Source organism: Octopus sinensis, linkage group LG12 (assembly GCF_006345805.1).
Source record: "Octopus sinensis linkage group LG12, ASM634580v1, whole genome shotgun sequence".
Classification (NCBI taxonomy): Eukaryota; Metazoa; Mollusca; class Cephalopoda; order Octopoda; family Octopodidae; genus Octopus; species Octopus sinensis.
In genome coordinates, this window is record NC_043008.1 from 59,040,149 (window position 1) to 59,050,148 (window position 10,000).

At 37.9% G+C, this 10,000-nt stretch overlaps 1 long non-coding RNA gene across 1 annotated transcript in view; it reads right to left on the reverse strand.

The window, feature by feature from the left end:
• Nucleotides 1-1,216: 1,216 nt before the first annotated feature.
• LOC118765543 overlaps nt 1,217-10,000 on the reverse strand; it is a 16,866-nt gene continuing 8,082 nt past the window's right edge. The window contains exon 3 of the long non-coding RNA XR_005001406.1: nt 1,217-1,230. This is a non-coding gene — a long non-coding RNA (uncharacterized LOC118765543). The remainder of the gene's footprint in view (nt 1,231-10,000) is intronic.

Below are 10,000 nucleotides of genomic sequence, written 5' to 3' on the forward strand. Positions count from 1 at the left end.
ATACGCCAAGGAAACCGGGAAACCGGCCCTTATGAGCCAGACATGGCTCGAGAAGGAACAAACACTCTGAGTGGTCTTTTTCGATCTCATATATACTACTCGGAAATTGGAAATGTCCACTCGTTGACTCTGACCTTCGAAACATGCTGGGCCCATCGGAATTTGTTCTTTCAGTATTCTGCGACCACATCGTTCGCACCGCTCCGTTCTCGTATTACTTCCTATCGAATATGCAGTGGCAATGACAATGCAACTCTACATGCCAGTCTATGTCGGACACCTTCGTTCCTTTCTCTCATATGAGTGTTAGAATTGTTTTCCGGGTCTTTGTAAGCCTCTGAATACCAGTAATTAAGATAATAGTAATTTTTGTCAGATGTAGGAATAGAGTCAAATGCCTTCCTTTACCCAAGCTATACTCTAGCAAGGCTCCTACCAGATTTTCAACTCATTCAATGCAGCTTTGTTTATCAAAAGTTATTCGGCACACCCCCACGCTCTTTCTTTCCACTGTCCTGCTTAACAGTCACCATGTTGTTGGACTTACAATGAGCCTGGAGAAATTGGTTGAAGCAGCTTGTGCACAGTTTGTACATAATGTTTAGGCAAGCAATGGACCTGTAGCTTTCTTTCAATCAGTGTTTTTATTCTTGGCTACACGATTTGTCCGTGCTTCAGCAAACCAATCTGGTGTTTCAATCTGAGCTTCCATATTGCTTTTGAATATACACATTGTTTTTCCCTATAAAATGTCAGCTTCCTGTACCAGTATCCAACTACTAGGTACTCTGCACATCCTTTCCCTGTTATGCAGTTTGCCTACAGTCATAGTGAAAATTTTCCGGTTTAATTGCATGTTTTACCGACGATGTTTGTAGAGTATTCTCCCCTTTCTGCATTTATCCACAATACATTAAGATCGAAATCCCTCTTTTTTGTTCCACATTTTAAACCAGAATGATTCAAGGTCTTCTTGAGCGCGGGGGATTTCCTAACGGTAATATTTTCCCTTTCTTATCTCTCATATAATGTCTGTAGATTACAAGCAAATTTAACCTGTGATTTATACGGGATCGTTCAGAAATTCGTCTGCGGTGGCAAAGATATTTCGCTCAGCGCCCTGAATTGTAAAGTAATTAACGTTCCCTCAAGAGCTTGGTGTGAACATTCACCATAGAATTTTGTTAATTTATTCATGAAATGTAATTAATGAGGCAAGAAATCATTATTCTTCTTATATTTTATTATCATGGTTAACCATGTAACATGGCGGAGTAGATTACTATTATACTTGTTTCAGTCATTCGAGCAAATCGACCCCTGGACTTATTCTTTGTAAGCCTAGTACTTATTCTATCGGTCTCTTTCCCAAACCGCTATGTTACGTTGACATAAACACACCAGCATCGGTTGTCAAGCGACGTTGTGGGACAAACACAGACACACAAACATATACACACACACATACATACATACATATATATATATATATATATATATATGTATACATATTTTTTTTTCTTTTTCTTCTTTTTCCCTTCTTTCCCTATTTCTTTCTCTTTTCTCTTTTTCTTTTTCTTCTTCTTATTCTCTGTTTCCTTTTCTCTCTTCTTTTTAGTCCCCCTCTCTCCCCCCCCCTTTTTGCTCCCTCCTCCATTATTTTCTCTCTTTTCTTTTATCCCTTCTCTATTCTTGGCCGATCTAGTAAGCCCTTCAGCCTTTAAGAGTTAAATAGCTACAGCCTCTTGTGAATAGCAGTAATGTGATTAATATGGCAAATACCTAATCATATAACAGGATTGATACCTACCTCATTGTGTTCAACCATTGTAAAATTTATCGCCTGTGAATATGAAATTCATTTCCATTTCTCTGGAAATTTACATCTACACCATTGGAATCTGTGCATATATACAAAGGATTAATTCACCCTCTCTGTAATGCTAATAAGCAGGATTGAGACCCACCTCGTTGTAATTAACAATGGATAAATTTGTCTTCTGTGAGTATATAATCCCTCATCATATCTATGGAAATTCATATGGATTAGGTCACCTTCTCTGTGATGCTATCAAAACTTTTTTAAAATTCTGTGATAAGACTGTACATCATCTTTAAAGAACTTTAATGAACTTTAGAAATCTGTTTAATTATCTACATTACTTCATGAGTATAGCCTCAAACACTAGGATGTCTAGAGAACTTACATGTATTTTAGCTGATGAGTACGGGACTCGTTTATATGCTGTAATCTTTGCAACTTTTAATAAAACCTGTCCTTGTATGAAACGATCGTACTAAAAACCTATCCATTCTTGTTGCTTCTTTCTCGCATATATACATATATATATATATATATTATATATATATATATATATATATATATATATACGACGGGCTTCTTTCAGTTTCCGTCTACAAAATCCACTCACAAGGCTTTGGTCGGCCCGAGGCTTTAGTAGCAGACACTTACCCAAGGTGTCACGCAGTGGGACTGAACCCGGAACCATGTGGTTGGTAAGCAAGCTACTTAACACACGGCCACTCCTGTGCCTAAGTTTTGCTTTCTGTCTATGCAACATCCATTAGTAGTTTCGTTACTATGTATAATGTATATTTATCCTAAGTATTCTTTAAGAGTGAGTGCAGCTGCGCTTTATGGCGGTATTAATATTCCAGTAATAAACATCACATGATTCTATCGCTTTCCAGCGACAAAGTCGATAACTTCCAACGTAAGAGTTGTTTTATAATTTCGTAAAGGTAAAATATTTTTCTACGGACACAGGTTTCAAGATGTTTCTTAGTTGAATATACACCACGGTTGTCACTGTCCACTCATTTATATTTGGAGAGAAACGAGAATTTAGTGATGGCGGCAGCGGTTTGTTTACATTATTTTCAATCTCTCCTGGCAGTTGTATGTATGTATGTATGTATGTATGTATGTATGTATGTATGTATGTATGTATGTATGTATGTATGTATGTATGTATGTATGTATGTATGTATGTATGTATGTATGTATGTATGCATGTATGTATTATGTATGTATGTATGTATGTATGTATATATATATGTATGCATGTATGTATATATGTATGTATGTATATATATGTATGTATGTATGTAAGTATGTATGTATATATGTATGTATGTATGTATGTATGCATGTATGTATATATGTATGTATGTAGATATGTATGTACGTACGTACGTACGTATGTATGTATTTATGTACGTACGTACGTACGTACGTATGTATGTATGTATGTATGTATGTATGTATGCATGTATGTATGTATGTATGTATGTATGTATGTATGTATGATGTATGTATGTATATATGTATCTATGTATGTATGTATTACGTATGTACGTACGTATGTATGTATGTATGTGTGTATGTAATACAGGTGTATATGTGTATGTAGTATATAAGCATCGGTGCGTATATGTATGTGTGTGCATGCGTGTGTGTGCATGTGTGTTTGTATGTATATGTATGTATCAAAAATTTTTAAATAGTAATTGTTAAGTCATGTTTATGTGTATTGTATATGTGTATGCGTTCGTGCGTGTGTGTTTGCTTCTGCGTGTGCGTGCGTGTGTGTGTGTGACTGTATGTAGGGGGGTGCATACATATCTATATATAAGCCAGTGAACTACCAGAGTTGATAACGGCATATGTTCTAGTGCTTTGCGTCCTGAGTTCAAATGCCGCCTTAGACATCTTTTCCTTCCACGGTAGTACATAGGTAAGTATCCGTGCCTGTCACACGAGGATCAGGAGTTCGATGCCCACTGGTGAGGATGTTCATTTATAGAAATCCGTGTAGAAAGCCAGTTTCTAAAATCATATGGTCTTCGATTCAGTCCCATTGCGCTGTAGCCAGTGGTAGAAGATGAAATAAGCTCTTTACACACACACACACACACACATATATATATGTGTGTATATATGTATGTATGTATGTATGTATGTATGTATGTATGTATGTATGTATGTATGTATGTATGTATTCATGCTTTTCAACTGTTGTTAGCTTGTTTACGTCCCCTTAACTTCGAAGGGCGGCAAAATAGACCGATTACATAAGTACCAGGCTTAGCAAAAAATAATACTGGATTCGAGTCATTCAACTAAAACTTCTCAAAGGCGGTGCCCCATCATGGCCGCAATCTCATGACTGAAAGAAATAAATGATGAGAAAAACGATGACACCTAATCACCGTACCACCATTTTTATTTTTACCCGAGACGATACAACTGTTTTGTATAAGATTTCCTTTCTTCAAGGAAGCTTTAGCACATTACTATAACCCCATAGTACGCCAATGATTCTATGAAATCCGCACATGAACTTAACAAAGCTTCCTGTAATTTGTCATCGGTAACTTGAAGTCGTATCTATACAGAAGAATGATTATCATCCTCTCCTGCTTCCAATTTGATATTAGCTGGTTTGAAGTGGAGGCGCAATGGCCCAGTGGTTAGGGCAGCGGACTCGCGGTCATAGGATCGCGGTTTCGATTCCCAGACCGGGCGTTGTGAGTGTTTATTGAGCGAAAACACCTAAAAGCTCCACGAGGCTCCGGCAGGGGGTGGTGGTGAACCCTGCTGTACTCTTTCACCACAACTTTCTCTCACTCTCACTCTTACTTCCTGTTTCTGTTGTGCCTGTATATCAAAGGGCCGGCCTTGTCACTCTCTGTGTCACGCTGAATATCCCCGAGAACTGCGTTAAGGGTACACGTGTCTGTGGAGTGCTCAGCCACTTACACGTTAATTTCATGAGCAGGCTGTTCGTTGATCGGATCAACCGGAACCCTCGTCGTCGTAACCGACGGAGTGCTTCCAGCTGGTTTGAATACGTCATTTAACATTGTAGCAAAGATTGTTTGCCAACATAACATGGCAGTCCTGGTTTAGGACGAATGTTGCTGTAATGTAGCCCCAGGAGATATCGTCTCCAGCTGGGGCTACATTACAACAACATTCGTCCTAAACTAGGACTGCCATGTTATATTAACAAACAATCTTTACTACAAAGTACTGTTGCAGAATTTTTCACTTCGTGAAATTTAAAAATATTAATATTCTAAGTTATTTAACATGTTCCAATTTCAAGAACGCTAGACATCAATTAATGGTAAATTGTAGCATAATTATATGCAAATCAATTTTTACCTTTCGAGATTTCACTAGTTTTATGATATCTCTATACCAATATTCTTTGTCGCTAAGACTGGCTATGTGGAGGCGCAATGGTCCAGTGGTTAAGGCAGCGAACTCGCAGTCGGAGGGTTGCGGTTTCGATTCCCAGACGTTGTGTGTGTTTATTGAACGAAAGCACCTAAAGCTCCACGAGGCTCTTGCAGGAGGTGGTGGCGACCCCTACTGTACTCTTTCGCCCCAATTTTCTCTCACTCTTTCTTCCTGTTTCTTGGGTAGCGCTGCGATGGACTGGCGTCTCGTCCAGCTGTGGGGAACACATACGTCACAGATACCGGGAAACCGGGCCCATAAGCTTGGCTATGCTTGAAAAGGGTGCATAAATAAAAAAAAATAAAAAAGACTGTCTATGTGTTATGACCATGAAACCTGATGTTTCATCCATATTTATACCACTGAACCAAGCAGTGTTCGCTGTCTGATTACCACCACCAAGTTTTGGAATATAAAAATCAACTTCTACAAATATATTTTAAAAAAGGAAAACTAGGACAAAAAGATCTAGCTGAAAATTCATAAAGAAGATATAACTAAACAAAATTACTTCAGAAAAGGACTCTCCAAATGTTATCGTGTTCCAAATCCGAAATAAAACTCCAGTTTTTTCAACCCTTTGAAGCAGAAACCGAGCATAAATACAACGGATTTGTCAACAAGTTATTGATAATCAAATGCAAGAGAATATTAACACAAATCCAATATAAAATTATATAAAATTTTATTTGATAGCACAACGGTTCAAAAATTCAGCAAAATAACACGAGGGTACACACAGATCCAACATAAACCAACATAATCAACATCCGACGGCAACAACAACTGCATCTGTTAATATCACAAAAATACGAAGGAAAAAAGGTCTTTAATCTACCACCGCTTGTTAATTCCGTATGCCTTTACTTTCTACATATCTAAATACTTGGCGAAGTAAGAGTTTATCTAACGGTGAAAGACCAAATGTTTTTCTTTGTATTTTAGTGATGTAAACATATGCAGTTGTAGTCACCGCCTGTGAAACGCTTACATCACAATTCGCTCATGTTGGTTTATGCTGGAAAAGGTTTTTTTGCACTCTCATGTTATTTTTTAAGAATCTTGGAGGAGCCATTGTTGTGCTATACAAATTGTATATAGATCAGCGTTAATGTTCTTTTATATTTGACTAGCAGTATCACCCGTCGTTGCTCGGGTTTGTAAGGGAAATAACTATATAAGCATTTTTAGAGATGTAAAGTATAATAGCCATCTCAATATGGCTAACCACAAAGGGGGGTGGGTGTTACTGTAGCTTTTTACGTTCTGAGATTTAATAATACATTTTTAGAGAGTTACTTCCCTTATATAATAGCAAAAAAACGCATTAAAAATGGGAAAAAATGATGGTAAATTTTTTTTTTAAATCGTAGACTCATCGTAGACGCGCGCTAATACCCACTTATATATATAAAGATGAGTTACAACTGGTTGATATGATCCGTTCTTTTTATGCTCAGTTCCTGTACTATCGCGTTCACGGGTTGCAAAATGGAGTTTTTATATCGTTCTTGGAGCATTTTGATGAGTCTTTTTTATATTTTTTTTAAAGTACATTGGTTTATTTATTCTTTATGAGTTTTCTGCCAGATGTTTTTGTCTTAAGTGTTTTCGAGTGTATTTGTAAAAGTGTATTTTTTAAAATCCCAAAAGTTGGTGGTGATGATCAGACGATGAAGACAGCATTATTTTAATCCTGTTATTAGGGCCCAGAGTTTCTCAAGCTGCATCCTCTATGCCTGGGTGGACATGAAACGAGATCACTGGGCGACAAACGTGAAGATGGATCACTGATATTAAGGACTTAATGAAGTGGGTTGTGGCGAAGTATACGATAGCAGCACAAGACAAGAGCACGTAGCGAAGCATGGCTGTTGAGTCTGAGGCCTACGATTCTCAGTCATTCACGAATTCTTTCATTTCACCAACCTAAACCTAGGGTGGTAGACCCTGAGCTTCCGACCACCTTCGTTGCAAATTACTCTTTGATCGTAAAGAAGTTCAAATATTTTGGCACTACGATTTCTGTATACAATAGCATAGAGAAAGAGAGGGATTAACATATTCAATCTGCTGCGCTCATTAGGATTAACAGAAGATATAACAGGGCATAAAACTGTCAAAACAATGTGAAGTGCATGGAATAGTCGTGTTATTCTGGGTGTTGTATTCTGCTAAAGCCGAGATGACTTTATCGACGATGCATTAAAACTGATTAATTGATAATTATAACATTTACGATTTATAGTGAAGAAATCATTACGATACTACGCCTCCAACCGCGTTCATTTCCAGTGTATAAATATGCTTAGTGTTGTGTCTATCCCACCGGAATCACAGCTGTCCCAGGGAAGACCTGTGATTCGTATGAAGACAGCCATTCTCACGGCTGTGTTTCTTTATTAAGCTTGAAGTGGAAGCCTTCGAAGAGGCTCTGAAATTTTGTTGTATGTCATTATACGACATTCATATGAAGCGCGTGATCTGATTTCGACTGCATTAGAAAAGATAGTAACTAGACAGAAATGATAACGACAAGCTACAAAATGGGAAAAGGGAAGAAAATTTGTGGGATGAACTGAACAAAACAATGAAAATGAATGAGAGAAGAGACTAGAGTTTACTCATGTGCGTCGCATCTCCTGATATTTATGCACTATCAGCGGAAATGCTTGTATTTCTTCTCGTTGAATGTTGCTTTGGTTGCCGTTGCTGTTTGTTTGTTGAGCGAAGCTGTCTTCGTCCTGGGAGAAGTCCGGAACGTGGTCCTTTGCTATTCGTAAGACCCACAGAAGAGAAAGCCGGTCAACCCCCCGACACCGAGAGCATCGACGGATGGATGAATGCACATCCAGGCTCAGCGGTTGCGTAGGAAGTCGGGGACAAGAAACAGGAAGAAAGAGTGAGAGAAAGTTGGGGTGAAAGAGTACAACAGTAGTCGCCACCACCCCTGCCGGAGCCTCGTGGAACTTTAGGTGTTTTCGCTCAATAAACACACACAACGCCCGGTCTGGGAATCGAAACCGCGATCCTCCGACCGCGAGTCCGCTGCCCTAACCACTGGGCCATTGCGCCTCCACTGCCTCTGATGTTGACGGTGGTAGCTGTAATTGGTCTCTGACAATTTGTGTTCTAGTCGAGACCATATCATCTTTACAAACATATTTTATTTATGACATCATTCAATATGAACTTCCTTTGTTAAACAACTGCAGAGTGTAATGCGAGGCAGACTTGGCTGATATTTTTAGCAGGTGAGGAAACATCGTAGAAACACTTTAGTTGGCTCCGTCTCAATCCTATTAGAAATTGCCATGCATAGAAAAGAAGAGATATGGAAGTTTGCAATCTCCAAATATTTCTGAAGGGAATTTACTGAGAATATATGTTCAAAGTTCTACAGACACTAATCGAAAACGCTTCAAGAACTCGGTTCTTGGAAGTTTCAATAAGCTTCGGCTCGCCAAGATGGAAATGTAAGAAGGCGATTCAATGCATTGATTTTAGATGATATCAGCTTATTTGATTTGGTGTTGAAAACCACTAACATGTTTATGACTAGCACTGGGATTCTGATATCGCATTTAGCAGGTTCTTGAAAACATATACAACTATTAATGAGTAAACAGGTTATTAGAAGAGAAATTGTGGTATGTATGAACGAAGAAGTGTGATAAAAGGACCTCTGGTTGGATAAAAAGATTTATGAGAAGATAGATGTGTAGCTAGTTAGCTATCTGGCTAACTGGACGAAAGTATGGGTGAATTAAAAATGTAAATCCTTTACTGTTGTTGAGTTGCAGATGAATTTCTCTTAGTTTACTTGTTTTAGTCATTAAACAGCGGCCAGCATGGGGCATAAGTGTGAAGAGTTTAATCTAGGACACAAACACACATACACATACATACATACATACATACATGCATACATACATACATACATACATAGACATACATAAATACGAACATACATACAAACATACATACACCCACCCACACAAATACTTTCTTATTCATTCGAGATAAACCAACTTATGAATTGCGTGTATATATATAATTGAATCTCTCTCTCTCCATCCATCTATCTATCTATCTGTATATATATATATATATATCAGTAACAAAGATGTGTAAGTGTCGTTTCATTACGGCCGTTTCGAGCGGCTCCTTTAAATAATCAATGAAAGCATTACATCATATTACAAAGAAAACCGTTCTGATCAGATGACGGCATAGACTTCAAGCATAAAGGACAAAGGACAACTTAGATATTTAAACATATTCATATCACTTATAGGGAGCCTATATGTAAAATGATTCCGCTGCTAAATTTTTGGGCAGAATGAAACAGGACAGTAGAGCGACAGACAAGCCAGAAATTTGAATAGGCTAGTGTGTGTGTGTGTGTTTTGAGGGAGGGAATGTGAGTAGTGACCCCGTTATCTACCCATCGAAGACAATTGGGAGAATGTAGGCTTCAAAACATCTGAAATTAGATCTTTATGGAGTTATAAATTAATTAGCATCATGACAGACCGTTTTACTATATGAGAAAATGGAATTTTACATCCGGCTATATCAATACCAATATAGTAGGTCAAGGGTAGCAAAAGAGAAGGCCGATAGGGGGAGTGATAATAAGAGAGAGAGAAGAGGGGATAAAAATTATAATTTGCCATCAAATTTTTATGCTATACAAACTTTAAAAATGTAAGGAAGTACAAAATAGAA